Raw genomic sequence first — 25,394 nt, 5'->3', positions numbered from 1 at the left:
AAAATTTAAACTCTCTCAAGAGACAAATTACTGAATACTTGAGTCTTAACATCCTAGGATGAATAATTGTCTTTGATTAGATTTCTGTTTACTTTTTGAAAATCTGGAAAGAACAACTTTTTTTTTTTTTTTTTTTAACTTGGTAAATACATTGTATTCCTTGTAATTATAAATACAGCCTTTCCTGTTTTGAAGTGGGTTCACTGACTTTGGCCCTTTAAATGCATATTTTTATCTCCTGTGCACTTGGAGAGAAAGGTTTGTGTTTTAAAGAAAATGATAAATTCTAAAGGGCAACAGATAACAGGATTTATCTCCTTTAAAAGAAAGAAGAAAGAAAAAGAAAAAAAAACACTACACACAACCTCCCCCATCCCAGATCTGTAGGCATTGGCTTTTTGCTTTCTAATTCATGTTTGGGAAAGGGGAGAAAAATCACGTTCATATTTTGTAATTGGGTATATTGATATGTTGCAGATACCAGATATATTCAAGGAGAATGAGAGGTCGTTTGTGTTTCCAGCTAGTTTCTGCCACACTTTTCTGAATTAAATATGTTAATATGACCAAAAACTTTGAGCCACTGACACGTACTTTAAAGACTCTTAAACCTAGAGGCCTGTTCTTATTTCATTAATTTTCCCTTAAATAGCGGTGCCTAATTATGAGACGCATTAGAGCTTATATAAAAGGGGAAAAATCTGATGTGAATAAATCAAATTTTCTTTTCCCTTCATAGGCCTTCTAGAGGCTACTTTTGAACTGGAATAACAATAATGACAATTAAACAAAATTACTCTGATCTCAGGAGTCTTTTCTAACCACGGGAGCTGGACAAATTGGAGTTGAAAGGACCTCTCCAATTAACATGTCGTCTTCTGCTCATGTGTTGGACAATACACTGAATAGCCAATTAATTACAGATGTTTCAGTCTGTGTGGTTTTAGGTCGGATCATAGACATGGCTTATGCCTCTTGATAGCTTTTTCTCCTCTAATGGCATAATGAGAAAATAAGCACTCCAGCGACAGTGGGGTAAGGCAGCCAGCATCTAAGCATCCCAAGTGCAGCACTCTGAGCCTGGGAGAAATGTCAAAGTAGAGTGGCTTCCTTGCACTGGCGTCCTTTCTCTTCTGGATAAAGGCTTGAAAAATAAGGGTAGCACTGAGAAAATGGTTAAGAATCTGCATATTCAAGTCTTTCGAGGAAAATATTGCTAAGGATAATTGCTCTTTTTTGGGGGGTAATTCATTCATGAGCATTTAAAATAATTTTTAGCTTTTTTTTTTTTTTTAATAACTTTGGGGTTAAAGAGTCGCTTGAATGGATGCAACAGCTGTAGTGCCATGCCTATTTGGGACCTCAAAAATAGGTGAGGTTTGATAATGTTATCTACAGGTTTAGCAAAAGATCCCAATTCACCTTTGATGTGCAGGGTTTACTCTCACCTATTTCAGCTTGGGTTGGTACATGAAATTGAAACGCTGTGAATGAAGGTGATAACAAAGTAGGTTGAATATTCAAGAAGCTTTCTGTGCCTTACTAACACTCTTTAAGAAACTGTTGTCGTCCCAAATTTTCAGGAGCCCAAAGGCTGTTAATCTTCATATATTTATTGTATGCTCTGCCTCACTTGAAGGCTGTGTCTCAGGAGACGTGCCTGACTTTTCTCTTCTGCAGTATGGTTGTTTGCAAGGTCAGCAGCTCGTTTCACTGGATGCTGACTACAGTTTTCACTTGGCCTATAAACTGTATTTTGCACCCACAGAGCTGAAATCTGTGCACCTTATGCACTTATGTACTGCTTCCAACTTTCAGCAGCGCAGGGTTTGGAAAAAAAAATGCAGTCCTGAAATGAAATTATTATTTTATTTTTTATAACTTTAACTAGTGCATAATATTCTCCTTTACCCTTCAAACTTTGAGGAAAGTGTACAGTCGGTGACAGATGGCTGATTAGGTAGAAAATGTGTGCATGAGCCGTATTAATAGAAATGTATGTGGCTGAAGCACATTAGTGCTAACCTCACTTGTTGAGATCTTGAGAGAGGTTGATAACGCTTATTATGAAACGCTGAAGTGACAGATTAGCCATTAGGTTTTTATAGTCGACATTTTCCTTAAATGCTTGTTGTTGCGGGGTGTTTTGGCCTCAGAAATTCACATGCTAAAGGTATAATGTTATTTCATATTTGGCCACCTGAGAACATTATTCCTAGGGAGGATCAGTGATCATCTATTAGCTGCAATGCCTTAAGCAATGCACTTGTGCTCTTGTTCAATATAAGGGGCAGTAGCAGGAATGCCCCCCAAAGAGGCAGTGGGGTTTGTTTCGGAGGCAGAGGGTGGCCAAATCCTATCCTTCCCTGCAAGACCAGCTTTAAGGACTTGCTAGGGCATGGGAGGAGGATGTCGAGTGCAGATTCTGTGGTTGAACCAGAAAAAAAATGTATTTGTTGGAGCTGCTTTTCACCATTGTTCTGTCCTTTGGGCTGGGCAAGGTTAGGGGATGGCAGTACACAGCAAAACTGGGCTTTGCTGACTGCTGGAAAACATTCTTAGGTTTGTATTTAAAGCTGCCGTGCTCAGTAGCTGTAGCAAATATGTTATTTTCAAAATGCTGATTGCTGTGGTGCTGGTGGAGATCCAGTGATAACTTCTGGGCTTTTTTAGTTCCTTTCGTTTGTATGTGAGGAGCTGTTAACCTGATGGAAGAGGCTGGAAGTTCCCAGGTCCTAAATAATATTTTCTCCTTTTCTCCCTGTAATGGGAAGGAGGTGTAAGGAGCTCAGGAGTGGTTCTGGATCTGTAAAATTGTATTGGAGCAAATGAAGTGCCTCTTGAATGCAAAATAAATAGGTATATATTGATGTCATCTACTGTTAAGCTAATAAAAGATGACTGCAGCTTAAAATCCATTTCATTTTCTTATATCTGCACCTTCTAAATAGCTCTGGTTTCAATTTATTTTGTTGACTTCAAGAAAAAAATGTTTATTTGGACATTAAAAATTGAATTGTCAATTCCATTATCTTCCTTGTGCACTTCAATTTCAGGCTTATCTGCATCAATGAAAAAGTGTTCCAGGAGATTTTTTTTTTTTTTTTTTTTTTTTAATTGAAAAGGATCTATTATTCCTTGCAAAGCCTATGTAGAAGGTTGCACAGTTACTAATAATCTGGGGTTTCCCCAGTGTATGCTTTTTGCTTGCTTTGAGTATTTGCAATTAGAAGTCTCCATCTCAATGGGATAATTAAAAAATAATTTACCACTTGGAAGGAATGGGTCTCTTCGGGCAATCTGCACTGCTATTGGTTAATTATTACTAATTTTTGGTTATTTGATACAGTTCTTCCTGACCTAACATCTGCATAATGTAGAGGCTAATGAGAACAGAAATTAAGCCTGATAGTTGACATGTCCTCTATTCAATTTGAGAGGGTAAGGTGGAAAGAGATTAAAAACAAAATTGTTCAAGTAGGACTTCAGCATTGCTGGAAATTTTACACTATGCACAGATTTTTTTATGGATACATAGGTGGAGAGAGAGGCACACAATTTATCAACTTTTCAGTTGCTTTTTCTTGTGCTAGCTGAAAGGCAGATTACAGAACCTGAATGTTAGTGTACTCTGCATAAACTGAGCACCTCCGTGCTGTGGGACTTCCTCTAAAATCCGAAGTTTTTTGGTTTCTTTGCCATAAACAAGCTGCTTACAAGTTGCTAAGGAAATACTTGCATTGCATGACACGCAACGATGTTTTTTGTTACTCTGCATACACCTGAGTAGCATCACTGCTCTCAAACCATGCCAGGCTGTCGGGCTCTCCAGCTGCCCGTGCTGAGGAAGGAGGGATGCGCGCCCGTGGCTCCTCCCCACCCTGATACTTGTCTGCTGCTCTACCCAATGTGCCTCCACTGGGCTCTGAAAGGTTTGTCCCTCTCAAACCCATCGCAAAGCTTCCATTGAGCTGTGATGGGGGTGATGGTAGGATGTAAAATATTTTTTACATCCCCCAAAATCCCCAAAGCATGACCAGGGTTTTGCCGTGTATCGATAGACAGTGCAAGGGCAGGAGAGAGGCAACAGGGAGTGCTTTGCAGAGACAAAACTGTCCTGGCTTCTCTAAAAGAAACTGTTCTGTCTCAAAATTCCTCCTGGTATTTAATTTGAGTTTTTATTTAATTCTCTTTATCTAATAGGAGTCTTTAATGGCCCGTGGGCACAGGGAGACCGATGACATAAATGGAGTGCTTGCACAAAACAGTGTTTGTGATTTTATTTTAAAGCAAATAAAGGTAAAACACATGACAAGACCATTATGGGAGATATTAATCTGATGTTCAGTGTAGGTCTTGTAGCTCTTAGTGGTAAAAGGTTGTTTTATTGGGCTGAGACCAGGTTATTCCAATTAGCTGTGACCATGGACATATTTATTCAGATGCTAAAGGCCACCTATCACATTTCAGAGGTAGTTTACCCATGTAGCAGTGACCTTTAGTGATCCGAGAAGCATTATTTCATTTTAAAAAATGCTCCATTTTGCTTTTGTTGACTGCAGAGCAATAAAATCATGTTATACTGTGAGTTTTTCTTAATGAGAAAATTGCCATCTCCCAATTGAGAGAATTATTATGATAAATGGGCAAAATCTGCTTCCATCTCAAAAATTACACATTTTTTCTATTCAGCAGCCACATAGCTCACGAAATATGACGACAGATGCAAACAAACAAGTTAAAAAACCCATACAATAAGATCACAACAGAACTTTAAAAAAGGGGGAGTGCAGAATATGAAATGAAGCCATCTGTCTCTGTGCTACAAAGCATTCATTCTCTTTGAGGGTGTAATTATGGATCTGGCTTTTCTGTTGCTGGATTTCTGTACGAAATTGTCCCTAAGAAAAACAGTTGATTCCATATAATGTAAAAATAACTTGTGTTACTGCAAATTCTCTGGAGTACTGGCGCGGAGTTATAACTTCCATTCCTCTTCCCCATTCAGTTACCACCATCTCTCCAATGGCATTACACAACAATAGCCCTATTTGCGTTAGCAGTTTACTGACCTGGTGCCTTGTCAGTTAAAAAAAGCTCTTTTGTGCTATATCAGTAAAGGAATTTGGCATGCTGGAGCAGTTCTTCCTGAGGCTTCAGGTGAATTCTCACTCCTGCTCCTTGAAGTGACTCAAGGCTTTTGGGTCTGGTACATAGTAATTACCACTCTGGAGTCAAATTGAAGGAGCTACATTGTGTTCTTACAAGAGGGGAAAATGAGCAAATTTCAGTTTTGACCCAGAATTCTGGAACATAATTTAACCTATTTTTAGGTAAAATATTAGTACTTCAAATAATATGCAGAAGTATATGTGAATCATTCAAATTAGCCACGCTTGGGGTCTTTCAGTCCCCTGTTTCGCTTAGTCAAATTACTTAAAAAAAAATCTATTAAGACTTAGTGTTATAATAGAATGGACTCGGGTCATTTTTTCTTGGACCACAGCTGAATTATAGTGCTGTCCTAAGGACAGGAAGGCAGCGTGTAGGAATTTCTCACTGTTCTGCGTAAATTATTTTATTGCTTCTGTAATTTCACTCTACTTAAAAATGAGGTTTCTAAAAGAATTACAGCATAAAACAGAATCTTCTCGTGTGAAAATAAGATAGCTTTCCCCTCCTTATATTGCCAACTGAACTTTGCTTCTTGATTGAGGTGGTGTCAAGTATCAATGCAGTGCTGGGATGTGTCTTGGCACAAAAACTAATAATGCAGTTAAGGGAAATGTTAGGAGGAGTGAAGCGTGGTGATGCTGAAGTGCCGAATGCACCGTTTTACTCAGAGAACTTGAGAGCATTCAGGACATAATTAAAATAAAGAAGCTGTTTTTTGTTTTGTATGTACCTATTCTCCTCCTGAATAACTTCGTTATTTGTTACAGACACACGTAACTTTGCTGCTCTGTTCAGTCCCCGCCTTGTCGTCATTTGCTCTTCCCAAAGCTTGGTGCAGTGTTTGTGAAAAGCCTAGTCCTTGAAATATTATTATTTACCTTTTCAATTTCCCATCAAACCTTTTAGTGAGGTCATATTTGCCATCAGTTAGCTCAGCAGCTCAGCTTTGTGTCAGCTTAACGTTGTGCACCCTCTGTGCTGGTTTGCTGCTTTCATTTTGGGCCTAGGGCTGCAGTAGGCCAAGCAGGTGATGTGGGATGGAGAAGAGAGACCAGGAGGCCCTCAAAACACCCATGAACTCCTCCAGCCCCAGCTTCGGTATCAGCTGCTGCCTGATTGCGGGTATCCCATCAGCTTCCCAGAAGGGAAGAAGCAAAATTTCTTTTTTCCATGTACAGGCAAAACCTGTTGGCTGCTACGAAGTTAAGAGTTGGTTTTGATCTATATTTTAAATACTTGCTCACAGTTCTGGCTCCGAAACAATTCTGTTTGTCTTCCAACCTTTCTTTCCAGTCACTTAGCATAAGTGAAAGGTCTTCCCTTTGAGCTTGGCCCAGCGAGGCCCTTCTTGAATGTGCTTCCTGCCTCGCAGTGGGTGCACAGACGCCGGTGGTCTGCACTCTTCCCTCTCCTGGACAGTTGCGTTGCTTTGGGTGGCATCTGCTCTCCTGCTTTCTTCCAGTCTTCCTTCCCACAGCAGATGCTTGTTTAAAAAACAAGTATTAATGCATTAGTATGCAATGCTCAGAGCGGCAATTTGAGAACACAGTTAATGTAATTTTCCTGTTCTGTAACACTTGTTTTCCTTGTATGCAAACTCTGGTGGAGTAGCTGTGACAATCTTTTCAGTCGAAGTTTGCATATTAATTTTGTGGTGGCTACAGGGGCTGGTGACAGCGTGGGCTTTAATAAGTCTGGCTCTCCGAGGCACTGGCGTGTAGCTTGGGCTGTCTTTAGAGAAGACGAGAACTTGCTCCTATCTCCACGATGCCAATGAAATCAAGAAGAAGATTGCCCAGGTTTTGTCATCTCCTTGGCAGTTTTTCCTAGTTGTTTTTGCTGGGCTTAATCAGTCAAGAACAGGCATGGTTTCTTGCGTTCTGTACTTAAGATCTTTTTATTAATTCAGTGATTTGCCTTCTCTACAAGGTGAAATGTGGACACTCTTTGCAGTTCCTGAACATCAGAAATTTGATAATGTAGATGCTGCAGGGAGTGGAGGCTTCTGTCGCTGACAGAAAACAAGGTGCTCTCTAGATGAACTGTATCAGTAAGGATGTTTGAATACAGGAACTTATTTTCAATCTAACCAGTTAAGGAAACTGGAGCAAATTTGGCTTGCTTTCTATCACTGGTAATTCCTTACAGTGAATGGAGCTGCTTATCAGGAGATGAACACAAGCAGAATTTGGGCTGTAATGTGTACCCAATAAAAAGCAAATTGACCCAGCCTTAGCAAAATGGGCAGTGATAACTGGGTGTGGATGTGGGTGGTAAAAGGCAGGGGAGCAGTATTTGTGTGATTTCACTGTGTTTTCCCACCAGATACGTGGGATGACCGAGTTCTTTTCCTGCTGAGCTGCCCAGAAGCTTTGGCCATGCTCTGTTGGGTTAAACGGATGCTTGGAAGAAAACCGAAGGCTTAAATTGGAAATCTGTGAAAAGATGCTCAATTAGAGCTGAACATAGGCCAGAGGATGTCCAGCATGCTTTGAAGAGCATATTGATTCCCTCCCCACCTGAAATCTGAACACTACGGTCATTTCTTAATTACATAGAGCACAGCATGAAATTCAGAGGAGGACGGATGGCTGACATTATAGCAGGGCGAGTCTGTAGTGTCGCACACGACGTGCTCTGTATGGACACGGGCAGTTAAGTGATGCAGCCGAGTGAGTAAGGAGCAGAGGAGTCAAGGGACAATCAGCAGCTCTGCCACTAATGTGTGCCGCTCGGGACAAATCGCTTCGGCTCGGAGTGAAATATCGTTTTCATTAAATGGAAGGTACACTTCTGTTGCTTGCAGTGGAGCTTGGTTTCATCCTCTGCAGTTTCTTGTGTTTTCCAGAGATGATACGCAGAAGAAAAATGTATAATATCGAACATCATCAACATTATTACAATTCTGCCAGCAGAGAAACAAGCAAATAAAACCTATTGTGGCTGCATGCATTAAGACTTTCTTTGCACTGATGCTTTCCTTAGTTATTGAACAATTTTGCATTCCTCATTTCCATTTCTTAAAATCCATTGTTTTAATGACATTTTAGTCACTTCTTACATTTCAAGGCATTTTCTTTCTGACAAATTTGCCTGTGGCATTTGCATACATGAGGTTATTGTACTTAATGAGACTGTCTTTTTCTCACTAAAAAACACACATTTTTTACAAAATGCATGTAGTAAATTAGAGCTTATAAGTACATGTTTAGCTGTACAGACTATCAGAAAGAAAAACATTTTAATACATTGTGATCTCTGTACAAGTATTTCTGAAATATGGCATGATGGACTACAATAGACTTGGGTTCTCTAAATGAGTTTGGATCTTAGAAATGGTTATTGAAGATGGTTGAAAATTTGCTGGCAAGGGGTGGTGGAGCTTTGCTTTACGTTACTTTTAAAGCAGGTTGTATGAACTTGAAATAAAACCCATCTTCTTCTCTGCTCCCATCCTCACCTGTAGTGCAGTCTGTGCAAGTCCAGCCAGTCTTTCAGCTGCTCTTACACATTGGTTTCTAGACTGGAGCTAAGTTGCACAGAATTCACAAAATGCCTTTTATTTCTCACAGAGCTGGAATAACAGCCAGTAGAGACGAGAGGTCTGCAGGTACCAGTCTCCAAGTTTGTAGAGTGAAGAGAGAGATGTTACCAAGGAAAGAAGTCATCGTCTCATTTCCCTTAGTCTGCTAACTTTCAGCTGCTGTTAACCATGGCCTAGTTAGAACGGGCCATGTAGTTGTTCACTTTTGGATAGGACTATTTGCTAATGCAATTTTATTTGGTCCTAATTCTTTTTTTAATTTGCCATTTCACATTATATCATTGAGATTTACAGAAACTTAAAGCTGTGTAGGTAGGCATTGCACATTCCTAAGCAATATTTTATATAGGGTGCCACTACTAATGTACACGTAACAGGAGTGGTAGAGTTTGTTACCCTAAGTTCTCAACTACACGAGTGTTCTCAGTGTTTTGCTGAGCTTTTTGTTTTGTACTGCATTTTGCTTCCCTTTTACGGCCAGTTTATGCAACACATCGGTTGCCATATTCAGAATGAAATGACGGTGTCATTGCTGGCGTGCCAAAACAGCTTGTATTTCAGCCTAGTGCGACATGGGGAATCAGTGCATTGCTAAGGAAAGAGGTGGGCTGGAGTCTGCTTTTATTAAAGCACTGCCAAGGCAGTGGTTTCCCACCCGTTGATTTTTAAACTTTGAAGAAAACCTGCTTTGTTAGGAATACTTGTTCGAACCTACTCTGCCTTTATTTTAAGCACCATAAAGTTAAAATTGAAACTGCCAACACAGGTCAAACAAAAGGTAAAATATAGTGTTGTTTTTTATAAAGGAAAAAAAAAAAAGATTTAGTTATCAGTAATGAGAAGAGTTGAAATGGTTGAAATGTGTCTTTACTCAGAGAATGAGTATGTGAGAAGGAGGAAAAATAATGGCAGAGAAACTTCTTAGTAGGCAGAACAAGGTCTCGCCCCCTACCTCTTTTTTTCAGTATGCTTCATATGGCTAAATAAGGCAGCTGCTTGTGTAAAATCATGGCTGTATGGGGAAACAGGAAAAACTTCACGTGTTTCTGGGCAAAGCAAAGCTGTGAAGTCCATAAGTTATTGGCACGAGTCACTAAGACCGACTGCAAACCCAGGACGCTGTCACTTCCATGGTGATTTTGCTGGTTGTAGATGTCAGAGGAAAGAAAAATGCTTTTACGTGCATCTGCAGTCATCCTGCACATGACTTACAAGCTGTGCTCTCTGTTCGAGGGCAAACTGAGGTTGATGACTAGAAAGACACCTTTACCACGGGTGGCAAAACTTGACTGAGCTCAAAAGAGGTGTCTGTAGAGGCCTCAGACAAACGGGAATTTTCTTCCAAAGAACCTGTTGGGATTTGTAGCTCCCAAAGATGACTGTGTTGAAAACCTGCTGCATGGGGGCCGTAACTATCACCTTGGGAGGAAGTTCTTAGGGGATTCCTCCTCCTCCGGGGCGTTTTAACAGTTTTGCCTTTACATCAGAGCTAATAAAATGCGTATGAACGTGTTTTACTGTGGCAAATTGAAGGTATGAAAGTAAATCCTACTCAGATAATGGTTTGCCGTATCTTAGTTGTAGAGAAATTAAAAGAATAGAAAATCCTTTAATGTAATTAGTTGTTTTTTTTTCCTGATTTAAAGTCTAATCTCTTTGAACTGAGGACTTGCTACCTTGTAGAAAAGAGCCTAGCCTTTCTGAATCCCAGTCTTTAGTCTTGGAGATGTGTTTTATGTAAATATTTTATCTTAAACTATGATTAGAATATCGTAATAGGCCACCTAGAGAAAAAAGTGCTGATGAAAACATTTTTTTCTAAACATGCCTGCCAATACAGATGTGTATCGGACTCTGTGTACAGACAGCCCGTGCAGCTTTAGAGCCCTTTGATGTGCAGTCTGTAAGGATGAGAGATTAACCTCCTTCCCTTGTCAACAAAGAGTTCTTACTTTTTGTCTTTTTATGGGGCCTTATCCTGAAGTCATCAAAGTCTGGGGAAACCACCCTATTTATTTCAATGGGAATTGAATGAGGAACATGATTTCTGTGGTCCAGTGTTTCAAAACAAAAACGGAACACAAACTTTGCAGTAAAGTAATAATTGCATCCAGATGAGTTTCTCTAAACGGTTGTGAAGCAGCTGGTGGATACGCATTGATCTGACCAAATTCAGCTCCACTTGTTTCTGAACATGGGAAAATCTGACGCAATCTGGAAGTAATTAACGTGAAACCAACAGCTGCCCCCGAGCAGTCCTTTTTTAAATGAGTCACAAATAAAAAGGCTAGAAATTCCTGAGTACGAGGTACATCATCCACAGTGCACTGCAGAAGGTGTTTTTTATCAGTAATGGGACTTCTAGTTTTTTAGTTGTGTTTTTTGTTTTGTTTTGTTTTTGTTTTGTTTTTTTGTTTTCCTTTTTTCTTTTTTTTCGTCCTGCCTCTGGCAGTGCTCGGGGCAGGTGTTCAAGGAAGACAATGGAAACAAAACAAAGAAAAAGACAAAAAAGATAGTCACATCTTACCTGATCTATGCTGTTGTCTCTAAAAATGGACCATAAATGTATCTCAGCAGTTGAAGTGAATTTATTTGTAGTATTTTGAGTAAGGGAAATATAAGGGCAGTGGCCCCGTGTCTTTTTTCCATGAGGTCTGAACTGCTGAGCTGTTACTGCTTTGACCAGAGACCCTGAATATAGTGGCTGGGTCAAAATAAAAAATAAATAAATAAAAGAAAAAAGAATTAAAAAATGGTATTTTTTAGAGGCAATGGACACAAGAATGGAAACATCCTTAGGTATGCTTTCCAAAACAGCTGTAGTACATAAGAGACATTTCTTAAGGTAAAGAGAAGAAGAGGGAACAAAGGAGGAATTTAAGCAAGATGCACTGATGGAAAAGCAGCAAGATGTAATATACTCTCAAGCTTCTAAAAGAGAGAAACAAAATTAACTTCTTAAAATTATATTATGACTAGCTAAGCTGTAACATAATATAGTAAATCTCCAAGTATTATGTAATAAAATTAGTCAAAAGATGACAAAAGCATAAACAATGCACTAATGAAAAAGCCTTGCAGGACTCATATTTAAATTGGATTGTGCCAGTTTGATTTATGCGAGCGTATAAGTACGCTCAGCTCAAATGTCTGTGGAAGCATTGACATTATCCCCTCTCCTGCATTCTCTCTCTTTTTTTTTTTTTTTGTATTTTGTTGTCATTGTCGTGTTGAAGGATTGGAAATATAATGCTAAATATAGCGCTGTTGTCAATTACAGATTACTGGGAATAGATAAATCTGTTTTCTTGTGTAGTCTGAGAATACAATTAGGAACGAGGAGAAAAGCTACACGTTGCTGTACCACGCTAGGTGATGGAGTGGCTCGGCTGAGCTCCCTTGGCTCAGCCCAGCCGCACAGAGCGCCTGTCAGCAGAAAGCCCCTCGCCTGGGCAGCACCGGCGCGTTTCAGAGCAGCGCTCCCCCAGTGCAGCTCACGTTGCAGCCCAGAGCTCTGCGTGTGCTGTGACTTCAGAGAACACAGTGCATGCAAATCCCTTTTTTTCCAGCACTGTTTCTGAAGGTACCCCAATGTCGCTGTGGTACCAGTGGTGGTGGGGACCGCTTGGCCAGCCGTAACCCCCGTGAGCCTGCAAGCAGGGCAAGCCCTGGTAGCTGCTCCTTGTATTTAACACGGTACAAAGATGAATGTTTCACTTACAGCTGTGAAAAATGAGAGCAATCAGAGGCTTATCAAGTCCATACCAGTTCCTTGCCTTTTGCCCCATCCTTTTTCCGCTCCCCCCGATCTGCTGATAGAAATACCACTTGATGCTTTATCAGTGAGTTGTTTCCAGCTGCAGCATGCAAGAATTGCCTCTGTTTTTAGTATTGCAAGGCACTAGAGCTAGCTCTTCCCATTGTGTTTTACCATGAGACAAAAGCATTTGAAACCTGTTCTGAAGAAAAGCACGTGGATGTTGGAGCTGCTCTGTAACACAAGTTGCAAAGTAGCATAACGCAGTGGGAAAGATTCAAGTATAGATATATTAAAACCAACTTCTTTTTTTTTTTTAAATACAGTGGGATCAATTTAAAGAGTTAAAAACAGGAATTTAATATATACAAACATAGTGCTAGCTGCTCAGGCAGCAGCTGGATGCAATAGGACGCAGCAAGCACTTGGATGTTGTCCTGCCCAGGAATCCTCTTTGCTTGCTTGGGCTGCAGACATCTGCTTGGACTGAGTGACCTCTGCTCCCGGGCAGGCCTGGAGAGCAGCCACCCACTTTGGTGGCTCGGGGACGAGGTAACGGGGGTTTTAGTGGGATCCCTGTGGTTCACTGTTAGGTATGCTTAGATTTCTGTGCTCCTGCACGGGCAGCATCCAGCCTGCTCGTAGCCTGTGGCTTCTGAGCTGCAGCGAGGCAGCGCTCTTCCCTTCCCCATCTCGGTCCTCCCACACGCACCATCCGCATAATTTTTCCATAATGCATGGCTGTCTGGGTGCGTATGATCTGAATTTAGGTAGTCACACGTACTCTTATTTCTCACGTACAAACGTTTATCTGTATAATTTATCTAACCAGAGCTAATTATTGAACACCCGAGCGAGGTTTTTTTGTTGCATTTTGAGAACGCATCATGTGATGTTTCCTTTCCTTAATGAAGATCCTGATATCTGCTATCTTACTTCTCTGGTGCTTGCTTGATTTCGCTGGATATCTTGCATTTCTGTTGATAAAAATGCTCTTATGGGAATTTTTACTAAGCGTGACAACACTGTTTGCAAAGCAAGCTATTTTATTAGATAAACGGCTGGCTTTTCAGAATTGCTCATTGTTGGATGAATCCCATCTCGTTTACGTCGGTGGTAAATCATTAGTATCAGAAGTAGCACAGTTAAGGCAACACACGAGCGCTTTTCAAAACCATGCGCTAAGAAGGTGTCTGTCTGCTTGCAGGACTGACAGGATAACAAGCTCATTGCTTCAGCTACAATGCTAGAATTTGGCTATTTGCATAATATGGAGCAGGAACTTACTTTACAATTCATGAACAAGCCTTTCAGACAGTAGCTTCAGACACAAATGAAATTTGTGAATGCTTCTCAAGTAAATTGCTGGGTTTGAGTGCATTTCGTTATATATCGGGAAGCCAAAATTATGCTCAGATACCCAAGCGCAAAACCAGGGCGTAATTTGGCGTTTGTGCATAAATAGTTTCTGAACGAGGGTGGTGGGGAAGCACCGAAATGATGCTGTATTTAGTTGTGCATGTAATAGGTAAACTTGGTTATTCAGCATTTGCATCGTAAATGCATCAGTTTGGTTAATTGGCTGGCTATAAAGACAAAAAGGCTGCAGTTAATAAGTGCATCAAGATAAGCCTGTGTTTTTTTTTTTGTGTGTGCATGTGAATACTGGAGCACAGCGGAGAAGCCATGCTTGCTCTACAGCCAGCAGAAGCTCTGCTAGGTTTCCAAAGGGCTGCTGTGCATACTCAGCGTCCCGAAATGCTGCTGCTGGGGCAAGTGGAGGAAGGTCGAGTCTTGTGTGACGGCTGCGTGATAAAAACTTGCTGAGGAGCAGCTTGGGTCGCAGAGAACTTAGGACCTCTTTGGTGTCTCACGATAATTAAGTGGTCCGTTTTTATTTAACTTCTTTCAAATAGGGTTATAATTAAGCAATAACTTATGCAATAGGAGATTAAGCATCAGCAAATGTCGGCAGCTCTCAGAGACGTGCCCGGGGCAAAGTCCAAAATGCTTCTGTAAAATTAGAGGGTGAAACAAAGAAAAAAAATAGTTGTTATAGGAACAGAAGACAGATTCTGTGAGTGCAAATGGAGATTGAATTAATTTTCTTAGTGTTACGATGAACTGGAAGAACGTGGAGTCAAATATGTATCCCTTTTAATGTGGTTGCTGTACCGTCACCGCAAATTAAAAAAAAAAAAAAAAAGTATCTGTAACCAGATAAGGAGATGCTATCAGACACTTTTAATTTTAATTAAGTTTTAACGTATTGGAGGAATATATATTTAAAGAATTAATTAAAGTATTTGCTGTATAAGAGATTCGAGTATAGGAAATGAGTTAATTGCGGTATCATAGGGGATCTGTGCTTTGCAAGCTGTTTCGTGATGCCGAAGAAGCATCTTCATGTGGTTGATAGGACCTCTCGGGAAAACCAGAAGATGATGATGGCCTTCTTTTCTTATTAGTATGAACAAAAGTAATCGCCAGTCTTCCTGAGTCTCTGTGTGTCAAACAGGCTGTTCCCGGTTTTCTCCAGGGTGGGTGGCTGGCACAAGTGCTCGAAATGCCTGAGATAATTCGGTATAATTCGATTGCATCACCGTAATCAATATCTCAGAAGCAGGATTTTTAAGGTGGTTGAAATATCTCAAATGCTGAAGTCTCTGATAACCTTGTAACTCGTACTGCTCTCGGTAACCTTGCATCGCTGTGAGCTTATTTTTTTCATTCCGCTGAACATATGAAGTTACTGCTGGAGTTCCTCAAGGATCAAATCATGCCTTATTTAATATTTTCATTAGCAGCCTTTACAGAAGAATTAGAAAGACACTAAATAAATTTGCCGATTCTGAAGCCGAGAGGCCTTGGCGAGGTGGCGGAGGATGGGATGTTGATGTGTGGAGAACTGCTTTCCTCTGCTGTTAATTGGCTTTGGGAGAGTGTCGCACACTTAAGGATGGATGATATTAATTTCTCCTGTATGCTCAGCCTCATTGCTTGGGAGCAGCAAGGAAAGAAGGTGGCCTGCGTCTGTTTAGGGAGGTGATTTAAGGGGTAGCATGGAAGGGCAATTTGGCTGGGGGAGGAAGGCAAGCCGGCTGGGGACTAGCATGACTCCTTCAGCCCAGCAAAATGGAACCTGGGAGGAGGTAGGATTGTTCTCCATATGGATAGGAAAGGACAAAAAAATAAAATATCCAAAGGCCAGGTGTTGGAAGCAGTTCTCTTCAGAAACCTGGGTTCAGCAGAGCACAACGATGGGGGAGCTTCCCTTAAACAGTTGAATTTAAAAGGAAGAACAAAGTTTCCAGGGGGGAGAAATATGTCAAAAGCGAACATAACGCGCAGGCAGACATGTGTCTTCCCCGAAGATTTACTGCTCCTCTCGGTGGCTGCGTGGACACGCCAGGCTTTCTCAGACACCTCCGAGTAGGTGCCAGTCTGTCAGATGAGCTCAGCTGAAAGAAACCTTTCTCCCACTCCCCGCCTGCTATCAGCCCCAGAGAGAATTACCTTTAAAGCGTACCGGGGTGTTGGCTGGGCTTTTATTCTGCGGTTTTAAACGAGTTTTTAAATGAGCAGAGAGGAGGTGAGAAACGTCAGCCCTGTTAATACTGTCGCTTAATGATCTCAGCTTTTTGAGCCGGTGTTTGTGGAGAGATGGCTTATCTTGAGCCGTTCTTTCCTTTTCTTGCCCGTTTTCCGGGAGAGTCTCCTATTGTGTTAAGCCAATAACCCTTTTTATATAGGTCAGCGATGGTATTAATGAGCTTTTATACCCCAGTTATAAATGTCACCCATGTTTCTTGGAGTAGAAATGGGAAATAGAAAATATTGCCTGGATTTGTTCTTCTCTTTCTAACAGTGGACGTGCGAAGCAGTTGACCTTCTGATAGGGGGGAAAAAAAATCACTTTGATTAATCAGAGCCTTTTAGCTTTGTCATTTAAAATACAATCCCAGAGACCAAGCAATGTGGCCCTCGTCTTCAAAAGCACCTGCTTCAGGAACAAATAATAGAAAAAGAAGTTGCGATGGGAAAGGTGTGCCCATAACGAGCGAATTTCACAGGACAGCTTGCAAGTGGAAGCCGAGAGCTTTTATTTTTGAACAACCCAGAGTGTGCTCAGGAGGGCTCAGCTTGGATGGGTTTCAGCTTGCGGTGGAGCAACGTGAGCACCGTCCCCGACTCGAAAGGCAGCAGGATGAGTGCTGGCAGGCATGTCAGGGAGCAGGCTGGGCTGGCGCCAGGAGTGACCAGCATGCTTGACCCAGTGTACCATCTCCAAGTCTCTGTTGCTGACAGCTGTAAGATACATCACCTGCTCCGGTGCGAAAGGTACCTGAGTATTTCAAGGAGGTTGGCTCTCCAAGGCTCTCGCTCTTGCCTGTCATGTGCCTGGGTTGCAGAGCATCGCGGTGATGCCATCCCCAGGAGTTTCTGCTGTTGTATTTCCGCCAGCAGCAGCCACTCCAGCACGGCCTTGCTTCTGGTAAGGCGAGACACCCCAATGCTGTTGCCTCTCTTTCTTTTTGAGCCCCAGGTATCTTGGCAAACAAAGGGTTGAACATCTGCAGTTTTGCTTTATCAACCAGCCCCATAATGCTGCGAGCAAAGAATATGGGGAAGCTGAACACATTTGAAAGTAGCTTAATAAATTAGTGTTGTAATTTGCACCGTCTTTACTTTTGGATTTCAGCTGTTTAGCAAAAATTACTTGGAAGAGCTATTAATTTTAGCATAAGAGTGATTATGCTGTATATAGAAAAACATCTGACCATATGTTTATATCCTTATTTTAAAGGAGAATGATGATAGTTAATTTAAAGAGAAATAGAAACCCTTGGTAGACGTTTCTCTTTCGAAGAAAATGGAGAACAAACAGACTGAGCCCTAATCATTTTTCCACATTTGCAGTATGGCCGTGCATAACGTTTGTTCCTGAGTTCAGAGTACACAACACCTGGAGAGCATTGTTAAATGGAAAAGCATCGCAGGCTTTGCAGTGCTGAACAGCCAAGCTGGTCTGTACTTGCCCACATTTTGGTATTTTATAGTTGCTTCCATATCTTTAGTAGACATTACGTTCCCGTGGAACAGCGTGAGGATTCCTTCTTCTGTTGCTGTAGTTCAGCTGAGAATTACTGTCAAGCCACGAGGTTACAAGATTACAAACTGTAAGATTACAAGTACCTTTAAAAATCATTAGTGAAGGAGCAATATTATGAAAAGGCCTCAAACTTATTTTTTCACTTTGCCTAGAACAATCTTTAAATACTTCCAGGGTTTCTCAACCAAGGTGGAATATGGAAGTCACACCACAGTGAGCAGGAAGGTTTTTTCCCCTTTCCTTTTTACTTCATGCAGTTTTTATTCTAATGAGACATCCCTGCAATTACCATCATTGCCTTTCACCGTACAGGGAACATTTTTTCTAGGCAGGTTCAGCGATTACACCTGCAAAACTGTCAGTCCAACAGCAAAACCCCCGGCACTCTGCAGTTTGCAGGCAACCTGCACGCTCAGCGTATAATAACACATCCCAGGTATTAAGTGGTGAGCGAGCTGCCATTAGAGAAATAGCCAAATCTCTCCCAGCCCACGAGAGAGAAGGGTTTAAAGGTCTTGGCTCAGCCATGTGGTGTGGGGAATGGCACTATTTCTATTTTTTTGGGGGGGAGATGAAGTGAACTTCAGTAATCCCTCAGCTGATGATGGACAAATGTCATGTTGGGCACACCTACTCGCTATCCTCTTTCTTACTCCTCCTGCTTGTTTTTGGGATGTGAGGAACGCTGATTTGTGCTCTCACAGTTCTTGTGTCTCGGTTACTGAGGAGACTGTGAGATGCAAGGCTCAGCCATGACATTTTTTAAGACCAGACACTTGGCAGTGTCTTCAAAATTCCCCATTTCTTGTCCATCCCATTGAGCCAGTAGGTGAGGCACCAGTATTATTGTGCAGAACAGTAGTAAATGTGATGCCTGGCTTTATCAGATGAAAGTTCATCTTGATACGTATTTTTTTACCCCAAACTCACCAGCACGTGTGGCCGTCCATTGCCCTGACCCAGCAGAGATGACAGCACCTGCGGGAGCCCCTCCTGCTGTGCGTGGGGAATGTGCCCACCTCCGTGCAGGTGTTTCGGCGGGCTGCAAGGCACTCAGGCCAAGGCTTTGGCAGGTCTCCAGCGCCCATCAGCGCCTGGCACGGCTGCTTGCCTCTCTGCAGGAATGCAGCCTGAGCGAGGAGCCTGCCTGTTTGGCCGCTGCTGTGCCGCCCCATCGGGCCCGAGCATCCCCAGGCTCCCGCTGCTCCTGCATGAAGGCATTTCTGTGTTGGTGGCGAACGCTTTTGTTTGCCATCTCCTCTTATTTTCCCTCTGAAGTCGTTGGTCATCCCTTCACAGCAGAAGCTTTGCGTAATCCAGACCTGGTTTCTGTTGATGGATGCTTCGCTGGTAGCCTTTCGGCCTGCTGAACGTGTTTGGATTGGTTTAGAGGGATTTTATTAAAGGATGAAGTTAGTCTTTGTTAGCATGAGAAGCAGCAATAGGTAAAGATGTTTTTATTTTAAACCCATCAGTATCAGGGAGTATTTTCTGTCGTGTGGAGGAGTAAAAAAACAAACAAACAAACAAAAATACAAATAATAAAACAAATAGTGAATAGTCGCACAGCTCCCATCTTTCGAAGAGGGAAGCCTTTGATCAGATCACAATCTTGCATAAGCACCTCCATAGGGCCTTTGGTCAATGCAGCAGGATTTGTGAAGGTTTATTTCCCCCCGTCAGTAAAACAGGATATCTACCTGCAACATATTGTAGCATGCTTTTTCCCCTAATTAGAATCTTAGTTTAATGGCTCTCCTTCCTTTCCCTTTCCTCCTATCAGTAGTATCCTAAAAGCTAAATTGGCAAACATTTTTTTTTGGTTTTAATATTTAATGACTGAAAAAGATAAAAACGCTTTTAGAAAGAGTCAGTCAGTTGATAAGGTAGGGAAAATAAGAAGATGTCGATGAACCCTGCTGCACAAACATTCATTTCCTTCTGCGTAGAATGTGCATTGAAGTGTATCAGGAGGTCTGGGGGGGAAAAAGTCCTTAATGAAAACATGCTCATGGCAGCTACAATTGTTTGTGAATTCAAATAGAGTAAACCTTAAAAGGTATTTCGCAGGGGAAACTGAGCATTGCATCAAAACATCCATGCGTGAAAACTGTGTCATTTATTTTTTATTTATTTTTGGGGGGCGGAGGGGAAAGTAGTATTTTTTTTGAAGCCTAGGGTAGTAGTAGGTCCCATAATTTGGGATGTCCCTGTCCTTGCTGGAGGCTCAGTTGCACTGGGCTCCTCTCAGTGCCTCTGTCTGCAGTGGTCAGGGCAGCCCCAGCATCGATGGGGTCCCCAGGCCAGCAGGCAGTTAAAGATCTGAGCACTTACTGGCACGGATGAGCCTTCAGAAACCAAGCTGTTGTTCTTACGTTCACTATAGTTCAGTTTTGAGTAGCGGAAATAGTGTTTTGTGGTGTTAAATCTCTCCCTAAGAATTCTCCTTAACTGACCTTGTTTATTTGGATTTTCTCAGTATAAATATGGGCCGGAGGCAAGCAGCAATGTTGAGAGCGGCTTCTTAGGAATATCTGGTTTATTTATTTTTCCCCTTAGCATCATGTATTTGTAAGCTCGGGTAATAGTTGGAGATTTTGAGGGTAAATGTTTTGCGATGTGCCTGCCGTGGATTTAACAGCAAACTCTTCGAGGAGATTTTACCACCTTGCCACTGTATGTGGACAAATGCAATTAGCAGTGAAGAGCTTCTTACATGCAAATTGGTCGTGTTTACTGAACAAACTCTATCAGCTTAATTTAAAAACAATGGGAAAAAAAAAAAAAAAAAAGGAAGAAGACCTTAAAGGTGGTTACTGCCCTGTTTGTGCTCAACCTTCTTGAGCTTTCAGAGCAGCAGCAAAAACTCCCCTGCAGCCAAACCCAGCTCCAGGAGCCTGAGCAGACCCTGTTGGAGGTGCTCGTGTCCTCCCTGCCGCTGCAGGATGCATCCTGCCATCGTTACCTTTTCTCCCTTGGGCACGGAGCTGGCGTGGGGCTGGCAGCTCAGCCCCCCGGCAGGATTCACCTGTAGCTGGCTTTTCACCTCGCTCGGCCACAAAGCGCCGAGTCCCAGATGCCAAAGCAGCTTCCGAGATTGGGGAATACCGGTTCTCGTGGTGGTACGCCGCGTGTCGTTACCGCATCGGAGAGAAATGAAAAGGTTATTAATGGATGAAACAGGTAACATGCCATTAAGGTGCTGTCACAGTGAAATAATTGCTTTGCAGACATTAGGCACAGAGGCTTGGCATTATCAGCTAATGTCCTAAAATTATGTTTACTCGCTGGGTTAGCACTTCCCCAGTATTCGGCTTTCTCTCTGTTAATGAGCTCGTGTTCCCTGCGGGCAGTCAAGTATTCTGTCAGGCTTCAAAATAAGCGCCTTCGCTGCTTCTCGTGCAGATCACTGAAACCAGGTAAACAAGCGGCCACGAAATGGAGATGCTGCAGTTACCAGGATCCTGCGCCTTGTTCCAGCTGCAGGAAACAAAAGCAGTGTTTGGGGTTTGTTTCTTCTTAGAGGAGTGCGGTACAAATCACATCTGTTTCTGATTCATGGTGTTAATTACATGGGGGGTGAGCAAGTACAACACGCAGGCTGAAAGGGATGAAGGGTCTGTACAGGCTTGGGTCTTGTCTGTGCTCCTGGAGTAAGATTTACAGAGTGGCTTCCTAAATCCTCTTCCTTGTCAGAACAGCAGTGTTCCCGGGTAGGTGGTTTCATTTTTTCGAGCGTTCATTTAATTGTTTTCCCATTGAAGCCATGGAAAAACAACACTTAAGTTTAAGGAAGCCAAACTAATCCCACTTTACACGTAGAGAGCTGTAGCCTGAGATGATGTGCAAGGTAAGCGTGCTTTCGTATACTCCTCATTTGAGCTGCTAATGCCTGTTCTGGTAATTCAGAAAACGATGCTAATGTAGCAGGTTCAGCGATGGTCAAAGGCTTAGGCTCGACATGGCTGCTGTGTCTGATTTGTTGTTGTTTCTGATGCACAACTGCCTACATAAATGCAGTTGCTTGTATGCATCTCAGAATAAAAACTTCCATATTTTACACAGGAACTTACAGCGCTGCAAACTACTGTAATTACCCTAGTGCAATTCTTGTAAAAAAAAGCAATGCTTTTCAGTTAAAATCCTGAAAAGCATTAATGTGAGAAGAGATGAGAAAGGGAAGTTTGTGGGTGCTATTTTAACCCCCCCCCCCCACGCTTGCCTTAAACATGTATTGATGTGGGATAGGTGTTAAAATTGTCAACCAATTCACTTTTATATCCAATTTAAACTGAAAGATTTAGAGTGAAATTATTTACGCCTATTAAAAAAAAAAAATCAACAACAAAAAACAGCAAATCAAACAAAACCAATACCAGTACCCGCAGAAAACACCTGCTTTCATGTGGAAATCCAGCTGCCAGGTAGGCATTTATCAGGAACAAAGACTAGAGGAGGAAATGAGTACTACATGAATAGGATGTGCACTTCTGATCTTAGAGATCTTTTAAAATATTTTGCTTAAATTAAAAAGTTCAATTATTACTCCAGGTTAGTATGTGCATAATTTAGGCCTTCTGTAGCTGATGTTCCTGTATTTGATGATGGAAGACCATCGAGCAGCCCCTGGCTTTGAGCAGTGAGACCTTCCATGACTGCATCTATAGATAGGCAGTGCTTAAGCTCCACACGGGAGCAGGAGCAGGGGCTGGCACTCGGCTATGACCTGCTCCCTTGGTTTGGTTACTTAAGAGGGCTGTTCAGGACAGGGCATCAGCCCATATGAGCGCTATCAGCCCGCTTCAACAAGTCAGATTATTTAATTAGCCCTCCTAAGACACTTCTATTTTTATAACTTATTTATGAGCGCTCTTGCTAAGCTAGAAGGTCCAGGTTCAGATTTCAAAAAGCGTTTTCAGCTCCTGGTGTTGTTACCACAACTCCCCTGTGTTCTCATCCTGAGAAAACACAAGGAGGTAGTAATAAGCGATTGGGGCTAGCTGATACGCTTCAGCCCTTAAACCCTGTCTTTCAGGTTTCAGGGATAGCTTATGATGAAGTTTTGCCTGGTCTGAGATGTGGGGCATGTTGGCAGCATGTTCTCCACAGGGGTCAGCTGCTGGCCATCGCCATTCCTTCCTTGCACCTTTGACCACCATTAATCCAGGGAGCTGCCAGAGGACAGGTCTTTATTCTGGGACCCATATTTTAGAAGTGCTTTGGTTTCCACATGGAGTAGGAAAGTTCCCCAGCAATCATTGAAGACTACAGGAAAATTAGCATCTTGCTTGATGCTGGTAAAATGAAAGCGATGCTTGCCCCCAGCTAGATGCTCTGCCATTCTTTTATCTAGTTCCGCATAGTTAGTGTGTTTTTTAATCTATTTTTTGTTGTTGTTTTTGAGAGGAACAGGAAATAATTTGATGATTTACTATTAAAATTCAATCTAACGTGCATGTTTAGCAGAAAAAATCTTTTAAACCACCTGTGCCCAGCCTCTGTATCATGGTTATACCTTCAGAGTGTTTGAAACAACAATTTTATCACAAGGGTCATTTCATCATCCTCCACCATCCCCCAAATTGAATTCATTCACAAAGAAAAAATATGCTTTAAAGTGTAAAATTGTCATGTCTGAATTCAGTCAATTGGCTCTTCCTTTCTGGCGAATCACTCCTGGCTAGTTTGGAAAAATGCTTTGTAAAGGTTTCAGTTGTGGTAAGTGGTGGCTTGTGGCTTGAAGCTTGTTGTTGTGGTGACACTTAAGAAACAGTTAATTAAACAAAGCTCAGTCCCAAGGTGATGCTGAAACACTAAGCGGTGAGGGTGCCTCTGTGGATTTGAAAGTCATGTGAAGCTGTTTTGAAAGCAGAGGATATCCTTGCAAGTGATGGTTCCATCCAAAACTGAAACAAATCTGGTTTGGATAAGTCCAGGCAGGTGGCTTTGCCAGGTCACATTCAAAGATCCTGTCCAGTTACAGGTGAACGCACAGAAATGCATCCTCTTAAGAGAGAGAAATCTATAATGTATTCAGTGCATTATGTTATCAGTAAATTATTTTACTAGCAAATAAGGCTCTTTATTACTTTCGTTCTTGCTTTATTGCATTTGCTGCTCTACATTCAATATGTACAGCATTGGCACGATATAGCTTGCATGCTAGCTAGTGCATTAGCAGAATTGGTAACTGTTCCAAAGCCATAATGCTTTGATATTGGTCCTGTTAAAGCCAGGGAGAAAAACAAAACAAAATAAAAAAAAACAACCCCAAACCCCAACAGTTGTTGCATTTCAGGCTGTTGTACAGTTAGGAAATAATAGCTTACAAATGAAGCAAATGTAGTTGTGGAAGTTTACTGAGATGAGACAAAATTAATATGGCTTCCAAAATACCAGCTGTTTTTTTGGAGTCAGCTTTTAGTTTACAACAGAACTGTGAGCAATTCGGGATAGCAATATAAATTTAAAAAGGGACAAGAATAAGGAATGTAAAAGATACCAGTCGTAGAATTTTAACATTAAAGATGCTGATTCAATTAACTCGGCACATACGTTTTGGTTATGTTGAAAAAAAATTTCACTCCGTGCTCTGAAATTAAGTATTTGACAGTAGACTGAAATAATGTGGAATTATAGTTATTTGAGATAATTTAATGTGGATTAATTCTGATAAATATGATGAGCAAACTGCTCAATGTAGTAATCATATTTGTCTACATATAGAACTGTCTAATAGAAGGGATTTATGCATGGTGCTGGAGAGCACTGCATGCTCTAACTGTAGTGCTATGTTAAGCAGAAGAGTCTTGGGAGACAGTCGTGGCATGAAGCAGAACAGAAATTTATGTAAATATCAAAAGACAAAAAAATACAAAGTCTGGTTTGAAATGAATCTTTCACTTGCCAAGTTGACACGTCTGAATATTATGCATGTTCTGTGAAAGCTGCCATAGAACTCAAGAACCATAGATGTGCCGTGGTTTTTACATTGACAGCAACTGCTGTAGGAAGCAACCGGCTCTGCCTGCACACCTGGTCTGTTTTGCCACAGAGGATGGCATCGTTTCTCCAGGTTTTCATCTGCTTTCTGGTGGAGGTGAACGTGGAATGACTGGGCCAACTTGTTGAGGGTGCTTTGGATTTGCATGTTTTTGTCTCAAAGTACATTAATTTTATAATGCAGAAGTCCTTGCACGTAGGACTGGTACACAATTACCTCCTCAAATGGCAGCTTGCTGTAGCCCATTATACCTTTGCGTGGAATCATCCAAGAAGTGTAGGTTGATGGTGTGTACCATCACCGGGCTGCCTTTGGATGGTCTAAGTAGGGGCACAGGAGAGCATTCATTGAGTTTTCTGCTACCCTTTACACATCATACATTTTGAGTCAACTACAAGAGAGGTTTTTGCAGCAAGAGCTTGAAAACTCAGCAAAACCCATTTAATTTTGCTACTGGAGAGCTGATGGCAAAGGACTAATTATCTGTTGCCAGTGATCCAGACATTAAGTGCATCTCAGGTGTAAGGGTCCCTGTATGCTAGCTTACATGGAAAAAAAACAAAACAGGTCTGTCTTCTCCATTTGGGTTGGTTTTCCTTCCCCACTTACTGCTCAGGAAGCCTTTTGCACAGGAACATAGCAAGGCTGTGTGTGCCTCTTGGGCAAAATAGTCCCGTGCATCACCCAGAGCTGCACACAGAGCCCCTGAGCGGAACATGCCCCTGGTGCTTCTGGCGTGGTGGATCCTGACGATGCTGCCTGTAACGGAGATGATGGGACTGCGGGAGGTCGGTGGCGAAGC

At 41.8% G+C, this 25,394-nt stretch overlaps 1 protein-coding gene across 1 annotated transcript in view; it reads left to right on the top strand.

The window, feature by feature from the left end:
• The window catches only part of MACROD2 (mono-ADP ribosylhydrolase 2), an 856,291-nt gene that overhangs the window by 68,604 nt on the left and 762,293 nt on the right, over positions 1 to 25,394 (top strand). The gene's annotated exons all lie outside the window — the stretch shown is intronic.

The sequence above is a fragment of the Netta rufina genome (genome assembly GCF_964035555.1).
Source record: "Netta rufina genome assembly, chromosome: 3".
In the NCBI taxonomy this organism is placed as follows: domain Eukaryota; kingdom Metazoa; phylum Chordata; class Aves; order Anseriformes; family Anatidae; genus Netta; species Netta rufina.
Note: the sequence above shows the minus strand (reverse complement) of the source record. Positions and strands in the feature narration are given on the sequence as shown.